The sequence below is a fragment of the Amblyomma maculatum genome, chromosome 1 (genome assembly GCF_055883805.1).
Source record: "Amblyomma maculatum isolate TAMU_Amacu chromosome 1, ASM5588380v1, whole genome shotgun sequence".
Classification (NCBI taxonomy): Eukaryota; Metazoa; Arthropoda; class Arachnida; order Ixodida; family Ixodidae; genus Amblyomma; species Amblyomma maculatum.
Genome location: NC_139344.1, coordinates 186,984,987 through 187,006,137, shown reverse-complemented (window position 1 = coordinate 187,006,137; position 21,151 = coordinate 186,984,987). Strand labels below are relative to the sequence as shown.

General features: G+C 47.2%; 1 pseudogene; it reads right to left on the bottom strand.

The window, feature by feature from the left end:
- Positions 1–526: 526 nt before the first annotated feature.
- Positions 527–955, bottom strand: LOC146205142 (ras-like GTP-binding protein Rho1 pseudogene; annotated as a pseudogene).
- Positions 956–21,151: the final 20,196 nt, after the last annotated feature.

The window sequence follows — 21,151 nt, the reverse complement described above, 5'->3', positions numbered from 1 at the left end:
GCGAGTCGGGCGAGTCGATGCTGAAGCACGTGAGGATGACTTTTGTGTCTGGGGATCTTCACCGCCATGGTGCGCCATTCCTCGGCACCACCTGCTTCTGCTTCATCTTGGCCAGCTCCCGCAGTGTGTGCGGGTCATTGCGGAGGTCCTTCTTGTTCCCCACCAAGACAGCGGACACTTTGGGGCAGAAGCGGCGCATCTCGTTCGTCCACTTCCCGGGGATGTTCTCCAGCGAGTTGGGCGAGTCGATGCTGAAGCACATGAGGATGACTTCTGTGTCTGGGGATCTTCTCCGCCATGGCGCGCCATTCCTCGGCGCCACCTGCTTCTGCTTCATCTTGGCCAGCTCCCGCAGTGTGTGCGGGTCATTTCGGATGTCCTTCTTGTTCCTCGCCAAGACAGCGGACACTTTGGGGCAGAAGCGGCGCATCTCGTTCGTCCACTTCCCGGGGATGTTCTCCAGCGAGTTGGGCGAGTCGATGCTGAAGCACATGAGGATGACTTCTGTGTCTGGGGATCTTCTCCGTCATGTTGCGCCATTCCTCGGCGCCACCTGCTTCTGCTTCATCTTGGCCAGCTCCCGCAGTGTGTGCGGGTCATTGCGGAGGTCCTTCTTGTTCCCCACCAAGACAGCGGACACTTTGGGGCAGAAGCGGCGCATCTCGTTCGTCCACTTCCCGGGGATGTTCTCCAGCGAGTCGGGTGAGTCGATGCTGAAGCACATGAGGATGACTTCTGTGTCTGGGGATCTTCTCCGTCATGTTGCGCCATTCCTCGGCGCCACCTGCTTCTGCTTCATCTTGGCCAGCTCCCGCAGTGTGTGCGGGTCATTGCGGATGTCCTTCTTGTTCCTCGCCAAGACAGCGGACACTTTGGGGCAGAAGCGGCGCATCTCGTTCGTCCACTTCCCGGGGATGTTCTCCAGCGAGTTGGGCGAGTCGATGCTGAAGCACATGAGGATGACTTCTGTGTCTGGGGATCTTCTCCGTCATGGTACGCCATTCCTCGGCGCCACCTGCTTCTGCTTCATCTTGGCCAGCTCCCGCAGTGTGTGCGGGTCATTGCGGAGGTCCTTCTTGTTCCCCACCAAGACAGTGGACACTGGGGCAGAAGCGGCGCATCTCGGGCGTCTACTTCCCGGGGATTTTCTCCAGCGAGTCGGGCGAGTCGATGCTGAAGCACGTGAGGATGACTTCCGTGTCTGGGGATCATCGCTATGGTGCGCCATTCCTCGGCGCCATGGGCTTCTGTTTCAGCTTGGCCAGCTTCCGCAGTGTGTGTGGGCCATTGCGGAGGTCCTTGTTTCCCACCAGGATGATGGGGACGTTGGGGCAAAAGTGGCGCACTTCGGACGTCCACTTCTCGGGGATGCTCTCCAGCGTGTCAATTCTGAAGCACATGAGGATGACGTCCGTATCCGGGTATGACAGAGACCACATTCGGTCGTAGTTCTGCCCCGCTGTTTCCTACAGTACTAATTCAACCTGTTTACCGTCGACCTTGATTCAGTGACATATAGTTTTCAAAGACAGTTGGCAAGTAAACCTAAGGGAACTGATATTTACTGAAAGCTATAAGGAGGCACGTTTTTTTGCCGGCGCCGTCGCCGACTATTACTAGTTTTGTCCGGATATCAGCCATCTGTGGTCGCTCTTCCAATGGAGCCGGGATGCACTGTCTGAAGGACTTAATCTTTCCTAGTGACCTCTGCTTCCACTGGAAGTCACCTTGCACTGAGCATATCCCTCTCTGGCGTCTAAGAAGGTCAGCAGGTATTCCGAAGTCATGCAGCTATCGAAAGGTCCGAAAGGCTGTCTGCAAATGCAGTCCTACAAACGTTCAGGTGCAAGACATCAGCGATGCTGGGCTTCAAGGCAAGGACGCTCAAGTGTGGCTAATCTTCGATAATTCACGATGTGAAGAACGAAGAAACCAAAATCGCCGTATCCATCCTATTCCGCCCCGGTACAGGCGATGCCCAGCGGCATCGTCACCGGTAGTGCGTCTTGGAACTGTTCTTAATCGTGCAAATATCGTGCTGTGGTGTGGACATTGTAGTATAACTTTAAAAGCTAAACATACATGCAATATTGTCCTCTAAACGTTTTAATGTTTCAATAATAGTTATAATACAATATTACAAATATATTTCAAGCCTTGTACTAACTTCAAAGTTTCCGTGTCAGTTGATAATCCTACCTCGTGGTGCACACAATAGAATAAGCACGCGTTTAAATCCGAGTCACGGCAACAGCTGCGCCACTGTACCCTCAAACGTTCATTTGTTAAACGATGCTAGCTGTTTTCAGGGCATGTTCAAAAAATGAAAGCGCCTCTGACATGTCGCAACCAGAAGTGAGCGTTTGGCTGCAGCTTGGGGTTTGGGTACTGCGTGCATTGGTATCAGGAGGGCGGCCTTGGTGACCTTAGTCTCATAATGGAAGTTCACAGAGAAACACCCCTTCAGACGACTCAGTCCCCTAACCCATTCAAGCGCTTGCAATCAAACCGTTGGTACCAAGCAGAGCATTTCCCCAGGCCACGAACTGTGAAAGGCATCAACCAAATGAAGTCGTTGCACTTTGCATTCTCTACATTTCACTTCTGACATCTCTATTCCGTAACTTGTACCCCGCATTCAGACCGAAAAGTTGTCAACACGTACTGATGTCATACCAACAGAATATATTTATCCGCGAAACGGCCATTTGTTGCTGGGTTATGCCGGGCGTCGTCAAGCTCGACTTTATGACGGATTTCACTCCGTCAATCCGTCTTTCTCATTTCAACCAAAACCTTCACTTGTTGAGAGAGGAAAAGTCAAGACCCACATAATGCAGGACGTAAGTTGCCTAGCTTACATTTTTTCTTAACTATACGTCCTATAGCACAGGGACTTTGTTAAAAAGTCCCCGCAACTCGTTTTTATTTGTGCTCTTGTGTTTATGACCAGCGTGTAGTGATCAGAGACTTGTTCAACTTTATCTTAGCGATAGGCGTCCATTTTCACTTTTTCACAGGGTAATTAGTTACCATTTCGCCATAAGTTCCTTCATACTCTCCCCAGCTGCACCCCCAGAGCTCTGCAAGAGCTGTTGTCCGCACCTCCCTAGTGACGCAGCACTGCTTGGTTGGGCGGCACTTTCACTATAACACACACACACACACACACACACACACACACACACACACACACACACACACACACACACACACACACACACACACACACACACACACACACACACACACACACACACACACACACACACACACACACACACACACACACACACACGCACACACACACACACACACACACACACACACACACACACACACACACACACACACACACACACACACACACACACACACACACACACACACACACACACACACACACACAAGATAGAATGTATGTACAGGGTATTCGCGGGTGTGGTTCGCAGCGCCGTTTGAGCGAAGATTCGGGATTTACCGACGTCTCAGCTGTTGTGATTGACCAGTAAAGGAGAAGCCGGATGGAATCACAGATAGCTTTTATTTTCCAAGCAAACAGCTTTACGGATTCGGATCCGAATCAGCTTATCCCCTCCCCCCAACAAAGCTGCGTGGCTGCTGCCTCTGGTCTCGTCTCTATACCATATAAGTAAAAGAAGAGAGACATTATTGCCGGAATACATTACAGGGCTTGTATGTCACATTTGCACCACGCTGTTGTGTCCGCTCTTGGCGGCGACACTTTTGCGTCCATACCATACAGCTCTCTTGGGCAAGTTATTCGTCTCATCCTGGTGAGCAGTGGCTGGGTATCCATTTCTGCACCAGCCGTGCAGATCATTTTGCGCAGGTGCCTACAATTTGTTTTTTGAGCAAAAGCTTCAGTATGCTATGTAGAGCCGAGCATCGCCTGTCTGATAATTTAACCTTCAAGTGACCTTGACAGATACGGCGTCTTTCCTTTCTTATAAGCCAATTTACAGTTGAAGTGAAAGAGCCGGTCTTCGCATTGACACTAATTTGACCTTCAAGTGACCTTGACCTAATTAAGTTTGGGTGTCCACGATTCCGTGGTGTCCACCCAAAAGTATACTGCGTCTTCCTTTCCACAAAATCTAACTTGAAGAAAAAGTATGGAAAAAAAATGCGGATTGATAAGGTGGTGTTACAGACGCTACTGCTGCAACAATCGCAGATTTCGCTCTATCACTAGGCTCAAGTCACGCTTAAAACCCCACAATTTTCTCTCGGAGTGACCTGCAGTAAAGCTCTAGAAAAGCCTCGAAATATTTAAAAGGCCTCTTGCTAGGTCGCTACTTCCATGGAATTCAACTGTGATGAGTCACCTGCTAGACAACATCAAAGCCCCTCCCGGCAAGGTTATATATATGTTTCCAATCTAAGGGATGGCACTCGCAAGCATTGAACAGAGCCTGTTTTGCTGCTCTACCAATTTGTAAGAATAATTCAACGTGTGTAAGCAAGAAACACAAAAATCAGTTGGACGTTGCCGTAAATCATGTAGGTCGGTGCATGCGTTTTACGCCAGGAGAACAACGCTGTCTAATGCACGCGCTACAATCTCGGAGATATCGTTTTTCTGATCTGAATTGGTTGGTTTGTGGGATTTAACGTCCCAAAGCGACTCAGGTTATGAGAGACGCCGTAGTGGAGGACTCCGGAAATTACGACCACCTGGGGTTATTTAACGTGCACTGACAGCACACGGACGCCTTGCTTTCCGCCTCCATCGAAAAGCGGCCGAGGCCGGGATTCGATCCCGCTTCCTTGGGCACAGTAGTCGAGTGCCGTAGACACTGCGTCAACCCGGCGGGGTGTTTTTTTTTTTTTTTTTTTTTTTTTTTTTTTTTTTTTTTTTTTTATCTGAATTGGCTATGCTGAGCGAACTTCGCCTTTAGCTGCGTAGTCACTTCGCCAGGTCCCTTTCTTTTTTTTTTTTTGCATCAAAAATAAATATTTTTTCTTCTCCTAAATGATGTATCGAGGCCTTCAGAAAGACATGTGCATAGTTTCACGGCACAAAATACCTGCGAATAATGTTTACAACGATCTGTGAAATTTCTTTGTTAGTATCATAATTGGCGGCAATAGGAACATCGAAATTTCGGGATTCATCAAGTTACTATACCAAATATATATGGTGTCCCCGAAGTCCAGGGTTTGCAGACAGTGTCTATCGCTGAGAGAACGAGACTGACATAAGAAAAATTCAGTTTAAAATTTTTGCGCTGTGTTTTCTTAGCACCACGCAGCCAGGTATTCGTCGGGAAGAAGAGCTTCGATTTATACAAGAAAAAAAAAAACTGACGAAAAAGTCAGTATAGACTGTCCCTTTAAATGCTGCTATTTTGCTTCTCTTGCGTGTTTTTTTTTTTTTTTTTATCTGAGTTAGACGAGCGTTAACTAGGTTAGCACGCGAATTTATGTGATTTTTGCGTGGTTTAGCGCTTGATTTTGTATTAAACTGGTCGAGACCTTTTCAACGGTATATAACGACGTTGTAGCCTAAAGTTCGATTACTGATAACAGTGAAGGGTTTAAACTAAGACCTGCAATCAGGGCAGTACATGTCGCACTCGATATAAACTATAACTTGACGCTATAGCTTTAAGGTTATATTTTACTCACAGTTAAGTAATTATTGGTAAATATTAGTCCAGTGCAATTATACTCGATATAAGCTATCTAACATAGGACTTGGTGCTGCAGCATAACGTTCAATTTTTAATCAAAACTAATTAATGATGATAAACTAAGGCCTGGAACCAGTCCAGTGCAAATATATTCGACTTAAGCTATCCAACGATATAACATTTGTGGCTATGATACTTGGCATAAGCTACATACACACATTCCGTACACAGCGCGCATGAGCCAGTTAATGCTACGCGTTAAAACACATCTATGTCAAAAGGTTTGCGACCGTACCTGCAGGCGACGCTCCCATTTCCATATAGTCACAGTTAATTTCGCTGCTCATCCGAATCCGCAAAGACATTATCATTGCTTGCAGACAGACCCAGACATGCAGCATGCAAAGCAGTATTACAACAATGCAAACCATATGCATGTTGCTGTATGGTAGATTGCATGAAATGAGAATTGGGGGAACTCTTAAGCTCCGCCTTTCATGGTACATCGACGGCTACCGCCCGCTGCTCCCCTTGCGGATCCTCGTTCGCAAACATCCACTTTGCAACTCGCTTCATCACTAATCCCTAAATTTTCGTCTATGTTATATTCTCACACATACTCATTAGCATACAGTCGTAATCCACATCGACAAGTGGTCGCGTGACATCGCGCAACCAATCAGTGCCATGCCGTGTAAGCAGACACCTACCGGAGCCATGCACGTGATTTTTCGCTCACAACGCCGACGCCGTATTTTCCGGAGAACAGGGTATTTAACGCCGTCACGTTAAAACAATGACTATGAGGCAGAGAGAAAACTGCACCTGTTCTTTTTCACAGGGTGCGAACTTGCGATGTAAATGCATGTTGCATGGGCGGGCTGAACTAAAGATGTAAACTACATTTTACTTGTTGCTACATAAATGAGTATTTTTTCGATATATCAAGATTCGATATATCTAGCTATCAAGTTTGTCCGGAACAAGGCGATGTGGGAGGAAAGACAGGTGGGCCGGTAGTGACCAGGTGGTGGCGTGCCAAATGCTAAACACGCTGAGTCCAATCCGATGGGACCGTGAGGGCAGAGTAATCTCGTAGTTAAGGGCTGAACGGAGGATCAGCAACCGCGACACAGGAAGCAACATCGTCATTAGCGGCTTTTGCAGTACGGCCGTGGAGCCTATATAGCAGAAAAAACAATGACTTTGGCGTCGATATCAATCCAGAATTAATTAGCTCCGGTGATCTTACCGGTCACGCGAAATAGGCGGGAGGAACCCGGCCTTGACCGCTCGTCGCCGTCAGCAGTCTGTACACCGACTTCCCGACAAAGAGCACGGCAGCAAGCAATGACGGGCGTCGGCGCCAAAACACCCGTGGTAAAAACAGAGCGGTGACCTGGATGGAAACATTCAACAAAGGTTTTCGGAACCGGAATGAGGCGTACTGCCATAAAGGCAGTCGATACTTACAGCGGCCTCGAGATGCTATGGCAGCGATAAGCTGACCGAGCCAGCGCTAATCGATAGACACTGACGCAACCGATAGCTCCGGATGAGAGCATATGGGTTCCTGAAGCACGCAGGTAGCGGGGGTAGAGCTGACGATGACAATTTGGGGGAAGGAGTTTCTGACTTCGAGGATCTTCTAAGTCAGCGAGTTTTGAAAGATTCATAGTCGAGGCAGCCACCAAGATCATATCTGGACGTTGATGCCGCTGGAGGAACAGCTCATGAAGAAGGGTGTCACTAACCTTGCGGGCTCATGCGCCGAGAAGTTATACCATGTGATGCAGAAGTTGGTTGGGATGACGGTTAACAAGCTATTCAGCAGATGAAACTGCTCACTACGCGTGCGCTTGAGGATTCGTCTTGAGCTGGTCGCAGGGATAAGCAGGGGTTTAACGGAAACGGGTCAGAATATCTCTGACCTCTTCAGTTGCGGTGAAATTTAAGATGCCGTGTAAATACCGCGTGGCTTGCGATATAATATTGACTAGGTCACGCGAAATAGGTCCGCCTCGTCTGGTAGAACATGAGGGCTGGGTTGCTCTCCCCGGTAAGGCGGCAAGCGGACAGCAGTAGCTGAGGGTGGTTATGTGGCATGTGCGACTCACTCTGGACCACGATGCGTTCCGTAGAAGCTGGCATAGTGAGCAGGTTCATGTGATGTTTCGTTGCTCTATCTGTTTTCAGCAAGCGGCACAAAGATCACAGCCGCAGGTGACCAGCTGGCAAGCGCAGGCAGTGGCAGGACACGTACCAGCCATCCGCTGAACTCCGGAACAGATACACGGTTATTAACGCGATATCGTTAAACACCCAGTTCTGGAGAATATCCATCCCTAGCGTTGTGAGCGAAATATCACGAGCATGTCTCTGACTGGTGGTATGCCTGGTATTGACTGGTAAGTGGGTTGCGTGACATCTAGAGATATGGCGAATTGGTAGGCGCGTGATATAGGAACCGAACCCGGGGCCCTTAGGCAAGCTACCCATACGGCAAGCAAGGTCGTTCAGACGGCGTTCTTAAAGCGAGGCTTTATATATCTATGTCTGGTGGTCTTCCACATGACGTGGTAGCTTAGGGCTGCATGCTGAGTATGTGTGAGACCCCATTAGGAGGGGCGGGTATGCGAAAGAAGGTCTGCAGGGGGTGCCATCGTTAAAGGCCCCGTTGTGCAGAAAATCCGTCGTTGTCGTCGTTGCGAGCTCAAAATTGCGGGAAAGACTCTGACAGGTCACAATTGGCTGGGAACATAATCGGGTATTGATTGGTCAGCGGGTTGCGACGTAACGGGACCATATGCTATGGCAGGAGCTGCCAATTTGGGCTTCTTCTTTGAATGGGTGGGTGAGGTGGGAACCGAACCTTCAGAGCCCTTGAGGGCTTAATAATTCATAAGTAAATATTATTGTCTCCTATTTATGTTTCAACAGTAAAGCAATCGTTGTGACGTCAAAGTGAAGTGTATAGGTTTGGTGATGTGATGAACAACAACTGCGACATAATCCTTTCTTCTTCACTCCATGTTCTTGAAGCAGAGTGGCTTAGCGTTGCAGTGAATTAAAACTACGAAGGAGCGATTATATCACAGTTATTTTATCCCTCATGTCACTTACACTGAAATTCGACGTCACAGACATCATTCGGCAGTTGAATTACCCCCCCCCCCCCAAACAAAAACAAAAATTGAAAATCATTTAGCAAACGTAGACAAATATCATCTAATGAGCCATGTACAGCAATCTCTTGCCCATCATTGCAAAGAACAGGGCACACAACCAAAAATTGTCTATATTAGGAAAACAAGCCACTGCCCCCAGCCATGGTAGGGTAACGCAATCGTTTTATTTGCAGCAATACTGCCACAGAGATTAGGCGAAGTAAGGTGGGCGGGCAGAGCTGTTATACGGAAGGTTTAAAGGGCTTTTTCGAATGAATTAGGAATAATAATGAGCACTTCGTCAAAACTGCGCTAAATATGAAGAGTTTTGTTTTTGTATTACAATAGATCTTTTATAACACGGAATGCAACTAAGTGGCGCCCTCGAAACTATTGCTGGGAAAGCGAAATTGTTACCCTAAGCGACCATCGGTTGTCCTCTCTTCGCACTACATGCCCTGCCTACGTCCATTTCTTCTTCTTGATTTCCACTAAAATGTCATTAACTCGAGTTATTCCTCGGACCAACGCTGCACGCTTCCTGTCTCTTAACGTTACTCCTACCACTCTGCGTTCCATAGCCCTCTGTGCTGTCCTCCTGGTTGCTCTTTTGAAGCCTGGAAATCCCCTTTTGAGCTTCCCTCATCCCGTCAAGTTGCCTTAGCAAGCTGTGTTGGAAAAGTTACGGAACGAATGGTGCTGGCAAGATTTGAGTGGTTTCTAGAAACTAATTATCTTTATCCGAATATGATGACTGGATTTAGCCGGGGACACTATTCCGTCGACAGCGTCATCGACCTTGTGGCGACAGTAAAACACGAAAAGCGTCACCGTCGACTAGTAGCATGCTGTCTTTTTATATATAAAGGGAGCTTACGACAACGTACTCCATGATGCTATTCTTGATGGACTTGATCACTTGGGAGTTGGTGGCCGGCTGCACCTGTGGATTGTGAGCTATCTGAACGGCCGCCCTGTTTACATGACTACGCCTGATGGAGATACTACCCGCTATCAGGTCGGTCGTGGAGTTCCATAGGGAGGAGCCCTCAAGCCAACTTTATTTAACATTGCACTAATTGACCTGGTGAGTGAACTGCCAACTAATATCCACATCAGTGCATATACCCCGCCGGGGTGGTGTCGTGGTAAGACACACGACTACTGGGCCGGAGTACCCGGGTTCGAACCCGACCTCGGCGGCTGCGTTTCGGTGGAGGTGAAACGGAGTGGCGTCCGTGTGCTGTACGATGTCAGTGCACGTCAAAGAAGCCCAGGTGGTCGAAATTTCCGGAGTCCTCCACTGCGGCGTCTCTCATAGCCTTAGTCGATTTGGGACGTTAAACCCCACAAACCAAACCAAACATCCGTGCATATGCTGACATCTTCTGGCTCAACGCGCTCACAACTACGTGCGAGATTGCAACGAGTGGTGTCATCAACATCGATGTACCTGCGGCGTCAAGGCTTGCTTTTAGCAGTAGAAAAGTGTGCAATGATTGCATTTACGGGAAAATGTGTCAGCCGCTACCCGATTACTCTTCTTGGAGTAATGATACCGTATGTCTCCAATCACAGATTCTTGGGAGTAATTATTGACCGCGCAGACTATCTTGGTCGAAACATATTAATATGGTGAAGAAAAAGCTAATCAATTTTTGCCATGTTCTTCGTTTAATAGCAGGCATCAAATGGGGTCCAACTGAGTGTTAGTCATAATCTGCGAGTGTTTGCCCAAATGCACTAAATTCCAATCTTATTCTCCTAGTTATTTCTATTTCATGATCCGGATCTCCGGTTACTACCTGTCCTAAGGGGACACATTCATCTACGACTTCTAGTGTTTCTCTACCTATTAAAAATTGTTTTTCCCTCCCCAGGCTGTTGAACATCATCTTATTCTTCTGCATATTGATTTTAGGCCTAGCTTTCTGTTTTTCTGTCTAGGTCATCAATCATTCTTTGCAATTCATCCCCTGTGCTACTTAGCAAGGCAATGTCATCAGCGAATCGCAGATTACTGAGGTATTCTTCATCCATCCTTTTCTAACTGCTCCCATTTCAAGTCTCTGAATACCTTCCTCTAAGCAAGCTGTGAACAGTACTGGAGAGATCGTGTCTGCTTGCCTATAATCCCTTTCTTTATGAGAATTTTGTTGCTTTCTTTATGCGGAACAACTATAAAAATACTGATGACTAAATGCAATTTCTTCGCCAATTTTGACCTGCAATGATTGAGCAGTTTAGCTGGCAGAAGCACCCCACGGCCCACATGTAATTGCGCAACGCGCTGTACTGCTACTACTGCCACCGCCACTATCACCATCACCACTAGATGTCAAGGGTCTGGCAGAATCCCGCCTGGTCGGGATGATGCATCACGAAAGTGCAAGACGACCAAAAGGATGAAGATGGAAAGACGTTTCAGCTCCCACACGGCAGCCTTGTTCACCGAGGGTTTACCAGGTGAACCAGAGCTTTTTAGTCACTTTTCGAAGCGGAGTTTCCCAACTGGCAGCTCTGGTGAACCAGAGCTTTTTGATCATACCAGTTGGGAAACTCCGATTCAAAAAGTGACTAGCTTCAACACAATTTTTCGGGTGCTTATGAAGTGTGGCGCCCTCTAGAAGCGGCCGTAAAAGCTGACTGCTATTGCCGTAATTGCTTTCTGAAAATCGCTTCGTTTATTTTTACTTTTATTCTTAGTTACCTCGCCTAGTACAGAGCAGAGACATTAGTCTGCCAACCAAGATCCGTATAACTCGTGCTATGGTCTTTCCAGTTGTGATGTATGGATGCGAGAGTTGGACTGTGAAAAAGGCTGACCGCCGAAGAATTGACGCGTTTGAATTGTGGTGCTGGCGAAGACTCTTGAGAGTTCCTTGGACTGCCAGAAGATCAAATCAGTCGATATTGTCGACCATAAACCCTGACTGCTCATTGGAGGGTCAAATTCTAAAGTTAAAGCTCAGCTACTTTGGTCATCTGATGAGAAGGGAGGAGTCGCTGGAGAAAGATTTGATGTTGGGAAAGGTTGAGGGTCGCCGGAGAAGGGGTAGGCAGCGAACGCGATGGTTAGATGGCATCCTCGAGGCACTGCAGATGAAGTTATGTGATGTTAGGAAGATAGTGAGAGACCGGAAAGCGTGGCGTGACATGGTCCATAGGGTCACGAAGAGTCGGACACGACTGAACGACTGAACTGAACTGATGACTCTCACGCCTAATAATTTCTACTAGTGCACCTCTTTAGCTTATTTTATTTGTCAGGTAGTTGCGCCTTTATCAACATTGTGAAAATTTACAACTCAGACAGTTTACTTTTATAACCGCGGGCGCCGCTACTATCTGTGTACATCCGAATTTTGACCAATCAAAACCGCCGTTTTTTATACATGGGCCCAATGGAAAGTTTCGTAGCTGATAATAAAAGAGCTCTGGGGTGAACAAGGCTCCCGTGCGGGAGCCGAAACGTCTTTCTATCCTTTGTTCTGGTTGGTGTCTTCCATTTTCGCCAAAAACCATCATCACTACCAGTGCTATCCCTACTATATACTGCACTACGTAATTTCGATGTCATTCCTGTGAGAAATTGAGCTGCAATTAAGATGTAAGAAGCCTTCTATGGCCCGCATGTAATTGCGCAACGTGCTGTACTACTGCTACTATTGGCCTCGAGATCAAGCAGAGTCGCCACCTAGCGGCATAATGGCGAACCCTACCCAGTGTGGATGCGTGTTAGCGTCGCATGTCAGCCCGCAGTGCTTTACGTGCGCGTGTGCGGCATGTACAAGAGTGTTTTTTGTTTGTTTAGCGGTTGCTGCGCGCTTTTGCTTCCCTAACTGCCTTGGCAAAATAAATATGAACAGGCTATTACCCCACGCTGAATTAAAGAAAAAATACTTGTCCATAATGAGTATGTCACGCTGGAGAGGACATCATCGGTCGCGATCTTCGGTGCTTGAGATTCTTTGACAAGTGATGTCTCTAACGAAGCGCTGCTGTCGTTAGGCGCTGTGTCAAAGCAAAACAGGTTGCTGCCGTCAATACAACATAATGAAAACGCTCAAAAATTGTATATTCCCGCTTCTGTTTCGAATACCGCAACTACTGAAACATGCGACCGCAGTCTGCTACATAGCAAAATGCAGTTTGAACAAGCCATGCTGTGCCTTCTGTATCCACGATTGAGTTGTCTGAGTGCTTTTTCTTTTTTTTTTTTTGTTAAACCTCTGCCGTGATATCGCAGTGGTAGGGCGCTCGACTGCTGATTTCGAGGAAAAGGGGTTTGATCCCGCTGTTTCGAAAGGCACTCCTCGTCTGTGGGATTTGACTGCACGTTAAACAATCCCACGTGGTCAACGACACCGAGGCCCGCCCTTACATCAACCGCCATACAGCCGATGTCGCATGGCGCGTTAAACCCATATATGCATTTCATTTATTTATTTTTTTTCTGGTGAAGGATGATGCGCCTTCGTAACAGTGGTAATGAGCACATTTCGCTTTAGAAAAATGCTCGAACGTTTGAGAAACAAATCTTCACAGCATCTGTTATACTAAATATCACATAATACGCATAGATCAATGTACAGGATGATCCACTTCTAGCTGTAACACGGTAACTGCTTTCAAAGCAGTATTGCGTCGGATGCAGGCGTTTATCGAAGCAAAGCGATATAAGCACAGTAGGACGCGGAGGTGATGCTTCGCATGGCCTGCCGCCTAGCTTTATGGAATGACCGGGTCGGACGCAATAATGCTTTGAAAGCAGTGGCCATGTTATAGCTAGAAGTGGATCACCCTGTACAGTGGTAGTCCATTAGAATCATTATAACCCCTTTTCGTCTGTGCTATATTTGGAGAAAACTGGTTGTTTCTGACAAGGGGAGTCAAATAGCTTCGTACGGGCTTAACCATCGATGTTTAGTTAGGGAATAGATACATATTTATAGTCACATGATAAGATGAACTCCAATTCTTTCAGGAATGTATTATATACGGTACCTGTTTTGGAAGTAAATGAACTAAACAGAATCACCCAAAGTCACTGCTCAACAATAATTGCAATGATAAATAAATCTTCAGCCTTGAAAATTCCTTGCCAGAACAAGACAGCGACCAAGCCCAGTTTTTACGACGTCTTCGCAGCTACTGATTCGTGGCTTGCACTTTAACGTTATTAAAAATTAGTCGCTGAAAGTCCTAAATTTTGTCAAGTGTGTAAACGTTCTGTCACACGGTGAAATTCAGTGTCATTGAAAAAAATAATTACACTACTAATTTATCATTTATAAACATCACAGACATCATAAATTCCTTATACTTCCCTTGGTTTCAGGAAATCATTTAGAGTCATTTCGCAGTGCAACACCGGATTATCTGCCGCAAGAAGCATCCGCATTGTTGCGAGCTCGGCAAACTCAATCCACTCAGCAATCAGCTTTCCTGTGCGGCGAGGTTTCCTGTAGAGTGTCGACGTATTCTCATTTTTGAGGAATGCTTATTGTGCCTGGTTGTCCAGCCAGAGTTGATGTCCACTCAGTATACGGCAACCCGCCGAGCAGTACGTTGTCAGTGCTAAATCTAACCTGCGTAATCCTCGAGTCAAGTACGATATAATGAACCAGACTGTCTCGATTCATTCGAAATTACTGCAGGTCAGAGCACGAATCTTGTATCTCCGTGGGCTTGGCACTAAATTTGCCTGTCTCACTCGTATAAAACACGCGCACGCTGTTGAAAAGACGATAAGATATACCATGTTCATGCCGAAGTATCGGGCCTGTGAGCGCCGTACAACGCAAAACGCGCGCAAAGCGATGCCAATAAATTTTAAAGACGAGTGGTTGCGTGCCTAGCTTTCCTAAAATCCCCGCATCTTTCTTTTTTTTCTCTTCTTCATTGGCGAAATCTACGGATTTCTAAACAGTAAATCGCTAATGCATTGCATAGGACACGTTTTCATCGCCAACAAACCCTCCGTAAACTCGGAAGCAGACATACGCCGCGTGCGTTTCTGCGAGCGCCGCCGGCTGCCGATCCCCACTATTATGGTATACCACTATCAGAGCAACGGTGGCGCCACCTCTAGGTCGATCTCATGGCGAATACTACTACCACTACCACTACTGCTACTACTTCCTACCACTACTATAACTATACTACCACTCTACGCACGTATTTATGATGCCATTTCTGCGCGAAATTTGAGCAGCAAGGATTCAGCGGTTTAGCTGAGAGAAGCTTTCACGGCCCGCATGTAATTGCGCAACGCACCGTAATACTGCTGCTATTACTACTAGTATTACTTACTACTGCTACTACCACCACCCCCACTACCACCTTTGAATGTGCTTAATTTTGAGGTTCTTAATAGAGGTGTGCACGGCCTCAGGCCGACCTGAAAGCCCGTACACCGCCCGGCCCAACGTGGCCCGGCCCGCGGGCAGGGCTCGGGCAAGGAAGTATGAGGCGAAAGCTTCACTACGCCGAGTAGAGCCAAGATGGCGTGCATGGCACAAGTGGCTACTGCGCATGCACCATAATCAAGGCAACCAGCTGCGCTCGCTACAGAGAGGAGGAGAATAGCGCAATCCCAGCAGATGCGCTCGTCGACACGGAAAGAAAGGTAGTTTTGCGCACTGCGCATGCCGCCGCGGAGGGTTGACCGAGGGCCCTATTTTCGACACACATGGCCGCCGTTCGGCGCCATGTTGTTCCTCAGATTGGTTGTCAGAAACGTAACGTGTTTCAAATTTATGGCGCGAAATTGCGGTCTGTCGAAACGGCTTTTTGCGGTGACGTGAATATGTCGTGAACGTGAAAACTGATTATTGGCAGCGCTATTCATGATGTCTGGATGGTATTTATAAGTAATTGTGGAGGGACAACAGAGGTATATATGATAGAAAGGGAAGCACTTACGCTTGTATTACGAATGGGCTGAAATCAACTGCCCACTATATGCCCACTGTCTTGAAATCTGATTGGCTGACGTTGTGTGGCGGGAAATACATCATGCGTAAACGTTTAATGATGACGTCAAAATGACGTTTCATTACGTAAAGGATGTTCTGCCATTGCTGTAAATTACCAAAGTTGGACGCCGCATTCCGATCCACTGGAGGCGGCCGCGTAAAAAAACGGCGAATTCGACGTGCAGTGTAAGCGGTTGTTAGCTCACCGCAGTTTGGCAGACAGTTTGGCGGGTGGTGAAGTAAGCTGACACATCTTGTTGTAATTGCAGCAAGCACTGAAACGACTTCATACGGGAACTTTTCAGCTGCGTCATCTTTTAGACGATTAATAATGAAGACGTATATTTACATCCGCACGAGGGTCGTAGCTACCCTCCCCACCATCCCGTTGCAAATGCTTTGCTCTCATAAAGAAACCATCGATCCGCGCCGTCGTTGCCAAGCGCAGATCTGCGCGAGACGAGGCATTTCAGAAAGCAACAGAAAGGAAAGTTGGGCGAGTTGTAGGTTGTTCATGATAGTTTCGTGGGCTCACACAGAGACAAAGAAAAAAAGAGAAATAAAGGCGCCAGTCCCGTGTTTTCTTCTCTTTGTCTCTGTGTTAAACAGGGCCCATCAAACAATCATGAATTTCAAAGAGCACCGCGATGCTTTCTAATTATCTGTCTGGTCGGTTCGCGAGTACAACCTGAGGGGTAATATGGTGCGATGGCTGTGCAGGAACTTCGCGCGACAGGCAGCGATGGATCACCAAAGACTGTCTTAAACGTCGGTCCTAAACAATGCCTTTTTGCCTTGCACTATTCACTCTATCACTGCAATGCTAATGAATTAAACAGCCTTTCCACGATAGGAACCGCAAGCAAAAATACTCACAGCTTCTATTTTATTAAAGGAATGTATATGTTCCATGTAAATGGCACATGTTTGCTTGCCACACGTGATGTGTTTCATATATAAAGTTTGGTTTCAATATGCATGCGGGCTCATCATTTGCTTATTTTTTAGAAAAAAAAGTAAGTACTCCGGAGCACGTTATGACGGTACGCTCTAATCCCATGATATGTAGTTGGGTGACATTTTGTGTTGATTGCTTTTTTTTTCAATCCAGCCGGAAAGTAATCTCCCTGTTATTGATTTGCATTTTACCGTTTCCACAGTAAGGAATACGCGCGCACGGCGCCGCCCTAGCTTCATACCACGATTTCCTCTCTGTGTGTGTGTGTGTGTGTGTGTGTGTGTGTGTGTGTGCGTGTGTGTGTGTGTGTGTGTGTGTGTGTGTGTGTGTGTGTGTGTGTGTGTGTGTGTGTGTGTGTGTGTGTGTGTGTGTGTGTGTGTGTGTGTGTGTGTGTGTGTGTGTGTGCGTGCGTGCGTGCGTGCGTGCGCGTGCGTGCGTGTGCGTGCGTGTGTGTGTGTGTGTGTGTGTGTGTGTGTGTGTGTGTGTGTGTGTGTGTGTGTGTGTGTGTGTGTGTGTGTGTGTGTGTGTGTGTGTGTGTGTGTGTGTGTGTGTGTGTGTGTGTGTGTGTGTGTGTGTGTGTGTGTGTGTGTGTGTGTGTGTGTGTGTGTGTGTGTGTGTGTGTGTGTGTGTGTGTGTGTGTGTGTGTGTGTGTGTGTGTGTGTGTGTGTGTGTGTGGAAGACTCTCTCTCTGAAGCCGACACAATATGTTAGAAACTTCAGCAGACTTAGTGACCTTACGGTAGCTGTTCATAACGCGGCTTTTCGAAAAAGGTGGGTAGCACAGCCAGTTCAGTTCAGTTCAGTCGTTCAGTCCTGTCCGACTCTTCATGACCCTATGGACCATGTCACGCCACGCTTTCCGGTCTCTCACTATTTTCCTAACATCACATAACTTCATCTGCAGCGCTTCGAGGATGCCATCTAACCATCGCGTTCGCTGCCTACCCCTTCTCCGGCGACCTTCAACCTTTCCCAACATCAAATCTTTTTCCAGCGACTCCTCTCTTCTCATCAGATGACCAAAGTAGCTGAGCTTTAAATTTAGAATTTGACCCTCCAATGAGCACTCAGGGTTTATGGTCGACAATATCGACTGATTTGATCTTCTGGCAGTCCAAGGAACTCTCAAGAGTCTCCGCCAGCACCACAATTCAAACGCGTCAATTCTTCGGCGATCAGCCTTTTTCACAGTCCAACTCTCGCATCCATACATCACAACTGGAAAGACCATAGCACGAGTTATACGGATCTTGGTTGGCAGACTAATGTCTCTGCTGTTTACTATAGGCGGTCAAGGCTAACCATGGCTCTCTTTCCCAGAAGCAGGCGTCTCCTAATTTCATGGCTGCAGTCTCCTTCCGGGGTAATCCTGGAGCCCAAGAAGAGAAAATCTGTCACAGCTTCCATTTCTTGTCCCTTGATGCTCCAGAACTTGATAGGGCAAGACGCCATGATCTTTGTCTTTTTAATGTTCAGTTTAAGCTCAAACTTCTCACTCTCTTCTTGTATGCGCATCAGAAGTCTCTCGAGTTCCACTTCACTTACTGCCATTAAAGCGGTATCATCCGCATATCTAAGGTTTACCTAACGGGAATTGATATTTTGGGACTGCGAGCGTTGTCCTCAGACATGGACCATGCCAGCTGCGCCGGCGCCTTTGGAAATCTGTCGATTCCTTCTTTTCACGACCAAGTCCATAAACGTATTAGTTCGTGCATTTAAACGCCGCTGATGAGTGAACGCGAGCGGTTATCGGCGGTTGTGAGGAGCAATGCTACTTTCCGCGCCCATTCTCCGCCAACCCACTGCGCATATTCCGTTGCCTTTCTTGACCTTCAGCTAAAACTCGTGCAGCCTCTCCGTGCATAGCTGCTGTCGAATGTTCGACCGCAAGTATGCCATGACACACTGATACCTCAACGCCACAACATACTTCACTCGCCTCACAGCAACTCGAGGCTTCCGAATCACAGAATGCACCGCAGCATATTTGTTGTTGCAGGATCATCGTCGTCTTTCATACTTGGCCACTTGGCGCCAATATATAGTAGCAGACGACAGCGTGCTTTTTTCTGTCACTTTATTTCTCTTTTTCTTCAGAATGCGTACTTACGTAGCCTGGCACCGTCCTACTGCACACGTGACGCGTACGTCCCAATTTGAACAAAATGGCGAATTGTCGAAAATAGGGCCCCTAAGTGGATGAGGAAAGCGTCTGCCGGCAGCGCATGTGCAGGGCATGAAATTGGATTCTGCCTAGAACGCCGGTGAACTGAGATGCTTTCAACGAAACGCTGGTTATTTTCGATGCAACGCTCGGTCGCCCACAGCCGAAGCTTTCTTTATCAATCAATTTATAACTACAAGAAAAAAATATGAAAACGTGACCTTGACCTGATTAGATGTAGGCGTCTACCATTTCGTGGAGTCTACCCAAAAGTAAAAGGCACCTTCCTTTCCCCAAAACTATAACTTATAACTTTTGCGCTCTTTTTGCCTACCTGTGTTTATTTTATTCCTGTGTGTGTCCTTCTGTGCGCAACTTGTTTCTACAATAGTATGCACCAACTCGCCCAGCAAGAAGTTCTTCTAAACTATAACTTAAGAAAAATTATGGAAAAAAAAAAAACACGGATTGAGAAGGCGATGTTACAGGGGTTATTTTATCGCTGCAATAATCACAGCTTTAGCTCTATCACTTGGTTCAAGCCATGCTTAAACCGCCACATTTTTTTTTTTTTCTCTCGGGCGGGCCGGACACACTGATGCTGTATATGCAATTTCAGCGAAAGTAAGATCATGGTCGTGGTGCGTTACGCGTCTCGAATATGCAGCCTTAAGTGTCTTCATGCGTCCTCCCCAAGCGAGAGCGCCTGAGTTCTCTCCTTCTTACACCGTGATGCCGACGTTGATGCGCCTTTCCACCGTGCGCCTTCGAACGGTCCTTTGCAATGACCAAGCAGAAGGGCCGCTTGTGGGCTATCTATAGTTTCGACTTTCGCGGCCCCAACTTCGGTCACACCGGCGCAGATCCTTAGACATCCGTTGCGAGAATCGCGTGTTGTCGCCTCTCACGCATGTCTCTGCTGTCGCTTGCTCCTGGACTCGACATAGCATCGGTAGGAGCAGGACATAGCACCTAATCAAAGCATCCGCGGTAGTTTCCTTGCTTCTCGGTGCAGGTAATGCAGCGGTGGCACCTTACCGGCGCTGTGAAAGGAACACAATGCGGTGAGCGACCGCCTGCGGATGGATTAAAAGAGATTCCCCTTTGAAACGAGTTGGTGGAAGCTTCCACCATGTTACGCTTTTTTTTTTCCCCCTATATCTTGAACGCTGCTATAAAGCCCTCAACTATGTCATCATTTCTGTTACTAAATTTTTATGTCTACACTTATGTCACCTTTCTGCTTTTCAGCCACCATTTTTTGCTAACTTGCACCGCAGAATTAGTATCCGCAGATTCATTCACCCGGTGTCTCTGGTTCAGGGGCGCCACTGAAGGTCACAATTACCGGTGGCTGCGAGAAGCACAGACGGGGCAAAGTCCCCGGCTGCCCCATTGCGGCAGCAAGCGTATATCAGTTCGCACATGCGATTTGCCGTTCGTGCGGATGCGTGGCAATTATTTTTGCGGTAACAGCGTCCGAAAAGAAAGTGAACTGCTCGAAAGTGGACATATGTGTCCGAAGTGGAGGCATGTGTGGGACGACCCGACCCGCATTCGAGTGAAATGTCTGCCACAGATAATTGTGTCACCAAAACCGGCTACGCCGTCGAGCTTATCATGCGCCTAATCCCTCTCTTTCGCTTTAAAATCGATATGTACGTTTACACAATTTTTTTTTTTTTTTTTTTTTTTTTTTTTTTTTTTTTTTTTTTTTTTTTTTTTTTTTTTTAAGCGCAAGTGGGGCTTGCTTTGCGCGCCCGATCAAGTGGCCATTAAGAGGGGCGAGCGTGCTTTCGAGGTGCGCTTGTGAACAGGCGAAAGTGCTGAACTCTAATCGGCGATAGTTTTTCACTGTCTTTATTGAATTCGACACGGTTGTAACGCGTCGTTGAAAAGCGAGAGAGCATCTGTACCACCAGGCAGGTATGTTTGAAATAGCACTTGTTTTCGGTGTGAATGCCTCCTCGCATGCGGTCCCCTCTTAAGCTACATTAGACACGACTGTAGTGAAGATGTTCCGCATAATTGGATGAAAATCGCGCACGACAATGGGTATGGCATTACCTATAACTGCTTTTGAATGTAAGCTTAAGAAGCTAATGCGACAACCCCGGCTGCTCAGAGTTATACTTCTTGCGTAGTCAGGTGACTCAGGTCTTCTCTCTTAACGCTAGCTGTTCCCCTCGATAGTACGTATTGTTACGGCGGAAATGGGTTTA